General features: G+C 45.7%; 1 pseudogene; it reads left to right on the top strand.

The window, feature by feature from the left end:
* Window positions 1-2,916: 2,916 nt before the first annotated feature.
* Window positions 2,917-3,455, top strand: LOC101580072 (annotated as a pseudogene).
* Window positions 3,456-12,626: the final 9,171 nt, after the last annotated feature.

A 12,626-nucleotide genomic window follows, 5' to 3' on the forward strand; every position in this document is an offset into this window, starting at 1 on the left:
GCATCTTGTACAGCAATTAACCACTAAGAAGAATATATGCAGTGTATTATTTGTTGAAAAATAAAAATAAATAAAAATAAAAAAAAGAAAGTACGGGTAGTTATTGCTTGCTTTGCCATAGACTTGAAGAAGAATAAGAGGTTATTGCACTTCTATAATGACCTTGGCAGGTCTCTGATTGGCAGACTCTTCACAGTCACCTTGCATGCATCCCAGCAGTTCTTTCACATCACACTTATAGCAAAAGCAGGTGCTGGCCCACCAGATGTGGAAGGTCAAGACCCCAAGGACCGAGAAGCCCTGGCTTCCTGCTGTGGCCTTCCAACTTGTAGCTGAGAGAAGGTTAGCCTCAGAGTGTGGCAGGCCAAGCCTCTTAAAAAGAAGGCAGGGGTCCACTATGGGGAGAGGGGAGGAACAGGAAGCTAGGAAGAGTGTCCCTCAGGACCCTGCAGATATGTGGATGGGTAGAACCCAAGGATTGATGTCCAAGGCAGAAACAAGAAGAGATCAGTCCTTTCCTGCTGCTGAGCTGCCTTTTCTCAGGTTCATTTTGCTATGATGCTCCCAGGTCCACCCTGAGTTTGTTTGCCTGGTATCCCCCTGACTCCTTCAGCCTCCGGTCTCTTAACACTGAACTTGGCTCCCACTCCTCCTCCTCCTCCTCCTCCTCCTCCTCCTCTTCCTCCTCCTCCTCCTCCTCCTCTCTGATTTCAACACCCGTAGCTCCTCTGTTTATGCATTTCTTCATTTATTCTCCCTCTCAACTTTCTGCTCATTTATTCATATATCTCAGGGGTTAAAAACACAGACTCTGGGCTGGGGAAATAGTTCAGCAGACTAAGTGGCTGCTTAAGCAAGCGCTTGGACCCAGTTCAATGCCTGGCACCAGGTTCCATGCTGGCCTCACCCCTGGACATGCTGAGCCAGCCACTGAGACCAGGTATGGTGACGTACACCTGTAATCCCAGTGCTAGGGAGGCTGAAACAGGAGGATCACCTTATACCAAAAACATACATACATACATACATACATACATACACACATACATACATAAAACACAGACTCTAGAACCACACTGCCTGGGTTTAAATCCCAAATTTGCTCTCAAACTTGGGCAAGTTACTTAGCTTCTCCCAGGCTCCATCTCTCCACCTCTTCCATGAAAAATAAAAATGGTGCTTACTTCAGAGAGTTACTAGAACACTGAAGGACATAAATCCCTATAAAATACTTAGAAGTATGCCCAGCATATAGCCTTCAAAATATGAGAGTACTGATCATATATTTATTCATTCATTTAGTAAACATTTTCAAAATACCTCTATACCTCTCAGAAGTAGTTTGCTGGGGCAACAGAGAAAAAGAACTTAGAGAAAAAGAACTCGGTCCTTGGCCAAGTTGCTCCCAGTCTAATGGAGGAGACAGACTTATAAGCCACCCAACATAAACCAAAACTGGAAAATAAGCAAACACTCCAGAGCAAGCAGGCACAGAAGAAGTAGGAAGTGATCTATGAAGGAACTATTGTCAGAAAAAATGGCCTTTAAATGAGGCAGTGGGAGACCCAAGAAGGAGCAGGGAGCCTCCCCTCCCTGTGGGGCCGCAGAGAGACCTAGGGAGAGAGAGAAGCACTGTGCCCTGGGTTAGGCTTGCAGGGGAACGCTGAGCTGCCCAGTTAAATTTGAATTTCCAATAAACACCAAATGAGACTGATGCATCTCAAATATACTTAGAAATTACTCATTCTGCACCCAAAACTCAAATACAAATTGGTAACCCACATTTTTATTTGCTATATCTGGAAGCCCTACCCTAGGGTGAGAACAAAACTGTGACCTGGGTCTGAGCTCTCCCCCCTTTCGGGTTTGCCACACCCATGAGTTGCTTGGCATTCCTGACTCTGAGCCTTATAGGGACCCTGATGAACTGCCAGCAAATGGTTAGATGCCACTGTACTCCAACAAGAAGGCTGGAAAAAATCCCACATTTGTTCACACTGCTGAAGGATACAGCAACTTTCATTTTTATGTTGGCTTTTCATTTTTCTGAGAGTGCATCTTTTTATCTTCCTGTGAGGTTCATTGACACCATGATAGGAAGGGATTTGTTTCCCTTCATAGCTGGAATAAAGGATCAGATGGGAAGACACCAGCAAAATGAAGTATCTGAAGATGGGCGGTGCTGGCTGCGGGCTGTGATACGCACCGAGGAGACCTGGTCTTCAGGGTAGAACCTGAATGGTTGCTGGCTGGAGATGCTTAGCGTTTTTGTTTTTCCTTTATTTGGTGGAGAGGTGGGAGGAGGCAGTGCTGGAGCTGGAACCCAAGACCTCTGCCACTGAGCCACACCCTTAGCCCTGCACCAGCTGTTCAGGTATCTCTAGCTCCCCCGAGGCTGCTCCATTCAAACCTCAGGGCAGCCACAGTGAGTAAGGAAGCTGCCAAAGCCTTCACCCACAGCAGAGGAGCAGCCAGAAGCTGAGGAAATGAAAGGCAGTCCACAGACGCTCCCCTCGTCCATAAAACATGCCACGCAGATTCATTTCATGCGCCAGTGTCTGCCTACCGTTCCAGGAAGGCGCACCTATTCATCTCTTTCAAAAATGTTTATGGAGGGGAATTATCAGGGAGAGAAAACAAATTCTCAAGTGAGATACTGCCCTTTGAGGGACAGCTGTTTCTGTGAAGACCTTGACAATGGGGCTGGCCTGAATGTGGTCTGCCTGAGAGGGGGGCAGGTCCTGCCCCCATGCCTATCTGTGTGATGGAAGGGCTGAAAGACAGACAGGTGTAAAAATGAAGTTTTTGCTACAGACACAGGACTGAGGATCTGCTCAGGTCCCAAAAGCACTAAGACCGTTTTTGTTGACACCAGGATACACAACGAAAAATTCCAGCTTTTGGCCAAGAGCTTCCAGGACAGCAGCCATGGCTCCACCCTGGGTGCCCAATGGGGGCTTCACACTTGTGCCCAACCTGGGGGCCTTCGTGGTAGGCTCCTACTTCGTCCGCGGTGAGGGCCTCCGCCGGTATGCCACCCTACAGAAGCCTGCATGGCACCCGCCACGCTGGGAGCTGGCTCCCATCTAGGGCACTCTCTACTCGGTCATGGGGTACGGATGCTATGTGGTCTGGAAGGAGCTGGGCCACTTCACCGAGCAGGTTGTGGCTCCCTTGGGCCTCTGTGCCAGGCAGCTGGCCCTGAACTGGGCGAGGCCCCCCATCTTCTTTGGCACACGGCAGATGGGTTGGGCCCTGGTGGACCTCTTGCCCGTCAGCGGGGGAGCAACTGTCACCGCTGTGGCCTGGCACCGCGGGAGCCCTTTGCTGCCTGCCTGCTCTGCCCATACCTGGCCTGGCTGGTCTTCGCGACTACACTCAACTACTGCATTTGGCAGGATAATCACGGCCGCCGTGGTGGCCACCAGAGCCAGAGAGGGTGCCCAGCCTGCTGAGGACTGTGACCGGGGGCCAGGCGGGGGCCGTGGTGGTGGTGGCCCCGGTCTGTTGGGGACTCGCCCTGGCTCGGCATAAGTGCAGGGGTGGCCCAGGCTGAGCCCCGCATGGGAGTGGTGTCCTGTGCTTCTGGGCCCTGCATGGAGCTGGATCCCGGTGCATTTTACAGCTGAATAAAACCCCAAGCTGAAAAAAAAATTTCAAAATTAAATGTCAGTAAATGTTCGGGAGACCTAGCAGTACATCAGCTCCATATTTTGTTAAAATTATTAACAAAGCTGTGTGCTTTGGCTCACATCTGTAACTCTAGCTACTCAGGAGGCTGAAGCAGGAGGGTCACAAGTTCAAGGCAACTCTGTGCCACTTAATGAGGCCCTGACTCAAAATAAAAGTGCTAGGGATGGGGCTCAGTGGCAGACAATCCCCAGTTTCAATCCCCAGTACCCACCTCCAAAAATTAATAATTGTAGTATTTTTGTTATATTTGAAAACATTTGGTGGATTCTTCTATTTCAGAAAGTTCCTAACAATGCAAAACAATTTCTTTTCTTTTTGAGACTTTTATTTTATTTTATTTTTATTTTTTTCCATAATTTTATTGAGAAATAAATAGCAATGAGACAGGTTCAAATCAAATTGGTAGGACAGTTTCAATGATTAACACATTGCATACTGCCTTCCTAGTGGTTATTTGTTGTACAAGATGCAGACATGATATCCTATTTACAAACACTATTAGAACAAATCCCTCTGTTCATTGAATTAAGAGAATGCAGCAAATATCTATCCTAACCCTTTTGAATACACAGATACAAAATGGTCATTCATCTGTATCCCCTTTTTTTGTTTAGTTCCATCATTTAAATACTATAGGTGTGGGAACTCAGCAAAACATTCCAAAATAGTCCAATAGTCCATAATAGTATTAGATCTTCTGCTTGACTGGCAATGTCAGAAGTTTGCACAACAACTTCTAAGAAGTCACAACCACTGGAAATCAAATCAGCAAAATAATCTTGAAAGTGAAATTATATAAATGGCCTCACAGCTATGTCAGAACAAGATTAAATGCATTTGTACTGAGATGTGGAACATTTTGTTGTATGCTGTATTATACATATAACATCTAAAAGTTAGACTGTTTATCTTCTATGAAGACCTCTGAACAACCCTGATCCCACTGCTCAGGACCCATGAAAGACTTTAGAGAGCCAGTGTGCAGGACAGGAGTCATGAAGAGATGTCGTGTGTGTGTGTGTGTGTGTGTGTGTGTGTGTGTGTATTTTAGGAAAGGGTCAGGGTGTTCAGAGTCTCACTACTAGATCGGACTCATAGTGATCCACCTGTTTACAGTCTCCCAAGAGCTGGGATTACAGGCATGAGCCACCACATCCAGTCTCAATTGCCATCTCAGCATGTGCTGAGGGGCAGGGCCGGTGCAGCAGACTGGGGGATCAAACCCCCAGCCCCTGAGCCTGCTTGTAGACTTTAATCCACTGAGCTATTTGGCCAACCCTAAGAGAAGTCTTTGAAGGCAACTGAACTGACTTATTTAGGTCATCCCAGGGACAATTAAAGCTGGAAGGAACCCTGGTTATCATGGAGCCCCATGAAAAGGTCCCCTTTGAATAGGTTGAAAGATTTATGTCCCAGAGGGAGGGACATTGCTGCCTCAGTCACACAGCAAAAGTATTTATCAAGGATCACAGACACAGGGTGGAGAAACTAAGCTCAGAGACGGGACTCCAAGATGCTTGCTCACAAGACTTTGCCCTTGCCACCATACATGCTGGCCTTCTGCTTCCCTTGCCAAGGCACTGGGGCAATCCCTTATCCTTGACTGACTATCGGAATCTCTTGCAATTCACTCTCTGCTTTGACATTAGAGAATCCCACTCGTACTCTTAGATGCCTATTCGCCTTCACCATCCACCTTTTCATTCTTTGGCTTTCCCAACCTTGATGAGGCACTCCATCCCCCTTCTGCCTAGAGGCCTACCTTGTCCTGTGCAACTCACCTAGACCAAGATCTCTTTTTCAGCCAGCACCCAGCTGACTAGCAGATGTAGCCGCCATGTCAACAGTTTGGCATATGAGCCATTCTCTCTGCCGCCCCCTTGTGGACACCGGGAGAGGTTCATTATCTGGGACTCGAGGGTCTGCCCAGATGTGCCAAGTGTGCATCTGGAGTCAGCTTAATTATTCTTCTGGAAAAGCTTCCTGTACCTGAATGATAGTACCTGGAAATCACCCCTCTTTCACTTGTACTCCTTCAGGTAATTGCTCATGGCAACTTCAGCCTCCTCATTGAACAACTGGTCCATCAGCTCCCAAGTATTAATTGAACACAAGTGATAAACCCAGTAAAGGGGATCTAAAGAGGATGTAAGATGCACTTCCTAGGAGGAGCTCACAGCCAGTAAGGGAAGTAAAAACACTCTTGCAACTTTTTAAAAATAAATTGAAACTCCACTCTTCCATGCCAAAAATTTTTAAATTCAGCAATGCAATTAAGTCATTGAAGTGCCCCCTGCATGGAGTAGTAGGTCTGAGCCATCTCTAGCAGACAGGAGATATTTTGAAAATAGAAGGAAAAAAGGGAAGTACTTTGTAGAAGGAAACAAAGGTTATAGTAAGTGATAACTAAGATAAAATAATGGCTTAAGTAATATTTCCAAGGTGGAATATAAAATGGAGATGGATTCCTTTCTTATCTTCTCCACTAAACACTCAAACTCCTCATTAGTCCTCTTTGCCATAGCAGGTACCACAGTTTGACTTCAATGTTATGTGATCCTTCTGCTATTCATTAGGGCCCTTTGGTTGCAAGTGACAGAAATCCAACTTAAATTAGTTTAGACGAAAAAGACATTCATGGTTGAAATCCAAATACTTGTGGAGATAAGTAACACAACATAACAGGCAAAAGTTATGACTGAGTCCAGAGGAGACACAATAGTGTCAGTTCTCCTGTTATCTCTTCCTCTTTTTTTTTTTTCCAGAACCAGGGAATGAACTCAGGCCCTTTCGCTTGCCAGGCAAGCACTTATTCTACTGAACCATATCCCCGGCCCCCTTCTTCTTCTACTTTTCCTTCTCCTTCTTCTTCTCCCCCAGCACTTTTCCTCCCTCTCTGTATCTTCCACCTCCAGCTCTGTTTTTTCACTGCTTTTCACTCTTTGAAAGCTTAGTTCTTCCCAAGCACAGCTGGGCTTCCTCTGCCCATCAGGGAAGGTAGTCTCTGAGGCAATCCGTTTCATGTCCTTCCAGCTGCAACCCCAGAAGCAAGAAAAGTCTTCCCTACCACTTGCAATAGGAGAGTCCTAAGGGAAGCTTTCATTGGCTTCACCCGTTTTCTACCCTGCCTCATCTCAGGGTCTAAGAAGCCTGGGAACTTCATGTCCCAGAATCCCTTTCTGCAGAGGCTTGAATATGAAAATGTCAATGAAAAGCAGTAGCAAGATTAGGAAGCTAAAAAAAAGGCAGAAACCAGTACTTTGTTTCTCTGACACCATCAAACTTTGGGCTTAGATAGACGTAGCATTTTGCAGGGGCCTCTAGGTACTTTCCTGAAAATCTCAGGCCTCAAGACTAGAGGCAACTGGAGTCATCCTGAGTAGTTTTCTGATTTCCTTCAAGTTTTATCAATAAAAGCTAGCAGCAAAACCAATTACCTCTTTGACCTTTGTTTGCCTGGCCCTTCCTTTAACCTTTATCTGGATTTTCAGGTACTTGTCTTCATTCAGTTCCTTCTCATGTGAAATACTAAAGGTGGTTTCTGCTTGTGACCGTCTCTGATACAGGCATACACTCATCCCTACGGTGGGGGAGGAGGCAGGGTCTGCTGCTCTGATGGCTAGCAGCCAAATCAGAGCAAGCGTCCTGCCCCTGTGAAGTATGTGTGGTATGTTCAGGTAGGTGTGAGGGCATGGAAAGCCAGGCTGTGCTGGAGAAGAGAGCCAGGGGTGTGCAGAGGCAATGGGCACATTTTAGAACAACCTGTGTCGGTGTAGATGGAACAGATCAGGATGTCAGCAACAGAAGCCAGGGGCAATGCGGGTGTCCTGCAACGGGGAAAATAGACAGCTCAGAAAAGGTGTATCGTGTTGAAAGAACAGGACACTTCGGCATTATTGTACTTGACTTGATGGCAGCTGCCATTTAGGGGAGCTATGCTTAATTACCCATTAGGTAATCTGTGAGCTTCTTTACTTCCACTAGTTGTAATCCTAGAAGGCCGACATCATCTACATTTATGAAGGAGAAGACCAGCTTTAGGAGTTCTCCTGGTTGTGCTCAAGGGCAATCAGCCAGAGTCCAGAGCCAGGACTTGAACTTACATCTGCTGTTTTTCACAACCCACAGGCATTCTACCAAGATACACTCCGTCCCTTCCACCCTTTTAACAATATCAAGGACCAAACTGGAGCATAACATGGTGAGAGCCAGTGCCAAATAAAAAAAACAAAGCCTTTATCCCTCTCCCACGAAGGCCTAAGAACAAAATCATTAGGAAGCAATTAGACAAACTCAAACTGATGGATACTCTGCATGGTGGGCTGGTCTCTTAAAAACTGTCAGAGTTACAATAGAAAATGACAGTAAGACTGCAATACTCTTCTAGATGAAAAAAGAATAAAGAGAGGTGACAACTTAATATGATACATAATCCGAGGTTGGATCCTGAATTTCTTTTTTTAATTTTATTTATTTGTGTGTGTGTGTGTGTGTGTGTGTGTGTGGCCAGCTCACCTCACCTGGGGGTAGGGCCGGCTGGCATGTGGTGCTGGGGATTGAACCGCGGTCCCTGTTTTGCTAAGCTTGTTGTAAGTAGGTGCTTTAGACCACTGAGCCATCTCACCAGCCCCTGGATCCTGAATTTTAAAAAAATTATAAAGGTCATTTTATTTTTTTTAAAGAAAGGTTATTTTATTAACAATTGGGACAGTAAGCCATATTATTAAATAACAATATATTAATGTTTAATGTCCCAAGTGCGATCATTTTATTATAGTTTTTGGAAGAATGATCTTGTTCTTTGGAGATAAGATGAAATATGTAGAAGTAAATTGACACAATGTTCCCAAGTAATTCTCAAATGGATTAGCAAAATTAGATAGGCAGGCAAGGTAGCTAGATATAGTGTGGGTACAGCAAAATGCTACCAAAGGAAAGGTCACTGGTTTCTTTCTGCACTTTTATGTAGTTTGAAGTTTTTAAAAATAAAAAGTTGAAAAATTAAATGTATCTACTTCTGCCTCCCTCAAAGAAGAGAAGAGAAAAATCTTCAAGGTGACATCCCTGAGTTTACCAAACAAAGGCCTCCCACTTAATATCTGTGTGACATCTGAGTTAGAAAATGACATACTAGTGGCCACCAGGAGCGTTTCCGTGGTGCTGGTGTCACATTTGCTTTCTCCCCTTCCTCCTACCTAATCCCCACTTCATCTGCATAATCTATTAGGAGTTGAGAGTAAGTGAGAAAGAGGATAGGCCATGGAGGTGTGTGACTGAGGAAAGATGGCAGCCCATGGCCACACAGCAGCCTGACTACTTAGTCAGGATGCAGATTGGCTGACCCTCTCTGCACAGCAGAGGAAGGGAACAAACCAGGAAAAAGTCACCTATAATTTGCTGGCTCTTGCCAAATTAGGTCTGATCAAAGTGGGTCCTTGCCCCATCTGCAACAGGACTGGCTGTGGTCCCTGTCAAAGTATCACTTCCTGAGCACTCTTTGACAATGCTGAGCCAGTTTCCCTGAAGTGATGTTGGAAATACGCATTGTAACAGTTCTCCAGGTAATTCTGAGGCACACTGTCTCTGAGCTAGATGTGCTACTTCGTAGCTAAACTGCTTCATCAGAGAAGCAAATTCCTGTGGTTCATGCCTAATAATAACATAAATAGGTTATACCCACTGCAAGAATGTCCACACACAGGAGCAAACGGAAATAGCAGCGGAAGCACACAGAAAAATAAAAGCAGGAGACTTAGGAAGAAAGCAGGTCTTCTCTCTGGGCTTTGATAGCTCTGGATTTAAAGGCTGTGAGTCAAACACTGCCCCAGTCTAGGGAACGAGGAGAAGGATAGTCTAGAGTTCCAAGGTACACTGCTGTCTGCACATTGGGGCAAAAGGTTCAGAGGGTCTCTACGACCTGTCAGACAGAGCCCCTCCATAGGCCATGCTGCAAAACTACAAAAGCCAATGGCAAAATCCTTCCTCTGGACATGAGTGATATGCAGCAATTCTACACCATCTTATAAACTCACAGACCACTAGGCATCAGGATGTTCATTGGTTTCTGATCCAGATCTGCCAGCACCTCTCTGAGCTGTGCCCACCAGGATGGATGCTCTGTTGGCGCCACCTGAGGCCAAGGAAGCTAATGAAGATCACCTGGTTTCCCTGTCCCCTTAGTGGAAGTCTGGTTTAGAAAGTGGCTGGATTCCTCTCCCTTTCAGCACAGGGAATCAGAGCACAGGAATCAGAAAGTTCTCTTCTATTCCTGAGAAGTCTTTATTTTAAACTGACAGGCCCAGCTCAAGGCAAGCATCTCCCTCCAGGGTGTAAGTTATTTTTGGAGGCTCTGCATCCTGCACTGGGTCTTAGGGAAGGGAAGGGAAGGCTATCTCCACTCACTCCACCACTCCCAAAGTAGGAAGGATGACAGAAATCCATTTACAATTTTAACTCTTTCTCGATTCTTGCTTTGTGTCCTCTTAGCAAAGCCTCAGATGGCAATGTGGTAATCATCTTAATTCAAGAAAAATAACAACATGTAGTGGAAGAAAAGTATGCATGGAGGGCTGGCTAAATAGCTCAGCAGATTAAAGTGCTTAGAAGCAGGCGCAGGACCCGGGTTCAACCCCTGGGCCTGCTGTGCCACCCCCCTGGGCACACTGAGATGGCGATTGAGACTGGGTGTGGTGGCGCATCCCTGTAATCCCAGCTCTTGGGAGCCTGTAAACAGGAGAATCACTATGAGCCCGATCTAGTAGTGAGACACTCAACACTGTAGACCCTTCCCCACCCCCCCAAAAAAGAAAGAAAACTATGCATGGAAAAGTGACTTTCTAAACTGTCTTTAAATATTACAGCCAAAACAAGATGAAAATTACATCAGAAGAACATTTCTTGGTTTGGTTTAACATTAAAGAAATACATCATTTTCCCAGTGGCAGTCCTTAAAGCAGTATTTCACTTTTCAGAAACTCTCAAGTTTGGAAGTGAGGAAAATCAGATGCCACTCTTCAGATTTAGGGTGCTGGTACCCTCGCACACAAAGTCATTCACAAGTAAGCCCAGCTAAGTTTAATTTTGGTGATTTCAATGTATGATAGTTTTATCTTCTGCATTATTTGTTCTCCACAGTATCAGATACCTGGGTGGGAAGAGGGGTGGAGCTGACATCTGGACCACTCTGCTCTGAAAGAATGCTCACCAGGGTGATGTGGGAGGAAGTGAGAGAGGGGTGGCAGCCCGAAAGACAGTCTTCAATCCTTCCTGCAGGTAGAGTGGCTGGGACTTCTCAGTGGTCTGGTTTATAGTAAGACCTGAGGTAAGGCTCATATTTTGGAACTGCGATTTGGTAGCTCTCAATTGGATTCATTGCTACACATTGTGATTCAGGGCTTAGCATTTGGCAGGTGCTGAGCAAATCCTGGAGGGTGAACAGAGATGAATAATGGAAAGCCAGCCCCCGCTGCCTGCCCTCCAGACAGCTCTCAAGGACAGGAGGCTCACATGTCCTGGGCACCTGCTATCCCCAGTGAATCCAGCTGTGGCCGTGAGATCCCCACAGAAGAAAAGCTATAGAGCTAATGGATCATTGTTTTGTTCTGTTGCCCTCCTTGCCTGGGAAAACACAAATAAAAATTCTGCACTGTTCCTGGTCTCCACTTGCTTTTGAAGGCAAAACTAAACCAGCCCAATCTTTATTCCTCACTCTGACACCACCTCTTGTGGCCTCAGCTCCAGCCTCCCCTGAAGCAGGACAGAAGCAATGATTGCCCCTGCTTATCCAGCCTCCTTGGGATCTGGGCTCATGTGCCAGGCCCTCTGGCTGGGACTAGTTCCTTTCCTGGCCAGGTCCCTTCCTCCTGGCCTACAGGCTCCATAGCTTCTTCTTCTGGGCCTGTGGGTTGCCTGCCCCAGACCTTTGTGTCCACAAACACATCTGTCAGTGGTGGCCTTCTAGACCTCCAGTAGGCTAATATTTGGAACTGAAAGAGCCACTTGCATGCAATGGATTTACAACCTCATAATTTACGCTGCAATTGCCAGATGGCAGACAGTTTTGACCATTAAGATGCCACACTGCAAAGCCATACAAGTAATTTTCTTTCCCAGCACCAACCTGTGGCACAGGCCCCTGAATATACAGCCCTCTTATCATGCAAGGAACCTTCAAGAATACTTGGGTCTGCAGGCTTTAAAATATTAGCCACAACAGAATCACCTGAAGAATCCCAGCTTGTTTTGGTTCAGTGACCTTATTTGGGAATCACCATTTGACCATTCTCTTTCACTGGCTGTCAAACTTGGTTGCACATTGAACCCACCTGGGGAGTTTAAACAAAGAAGGGTATAAAAAGAAACAAACAAACCAAAAAAAACAAAAACAAAACCCAACGTTGCTTACATCCTTTCTTAAAAACATTACTAGGTCTTTTATAGGCCCTCTAGGTGCTTCTAACCCTCAATCAGGGCTGAGAACTGTCCCTTTCATCAGCAGAGACAAGGCTAGAGATGCAGGGTACTCTAGCCCTTGAGTAGGGTCACCAGAGAAAATATAAAACACCCATTTATATTTGAACTTCAGCCAAACAACAACTAATAGTTAACTATAGGCCTCTCCCAACTATTGCATGGATATTCTTTGTTGTCTTATTTTTCTAAATCTAGCAACTATTTTTGGAGGCACCTCTATAACACTGCATGAAAAACATGATCTGCCTGCTGTTTTACTAATAGGGAAACTGAGACCCAGGAGGTATATAGAATCCTGAACAAGAGTCAGGATAACACTCTGGAAGACTAAGGCAGAAGGATCTGTTGCAATTCTGAGTCCAGCCTGGGGAATTTAGTAACTTAGTAAATCCCTGTCTCAAGAAAAGGGGGGAGATTATAGCTCAGTGTGAAGGTGAGAGGGTCAACCCCCAATACCACCA

The sequence above is a fragment of the Octodon degus genome, unplaced genomic scaffold (genome assembly GCF_000260255.1).
Source record: "Octodon degus isolate 3935 unplaced genomic scaffold, OctDeg1.0 scaffold00045, whole genome shotgun sequence".
In the NCBI taxonomy this organism is placed as follows: domain Eukaryota; kingdom Metazoa; phylum Chordata; class Mammalia; order Rodentia; family Octodontidae; genus Octodon; species Octodon degus.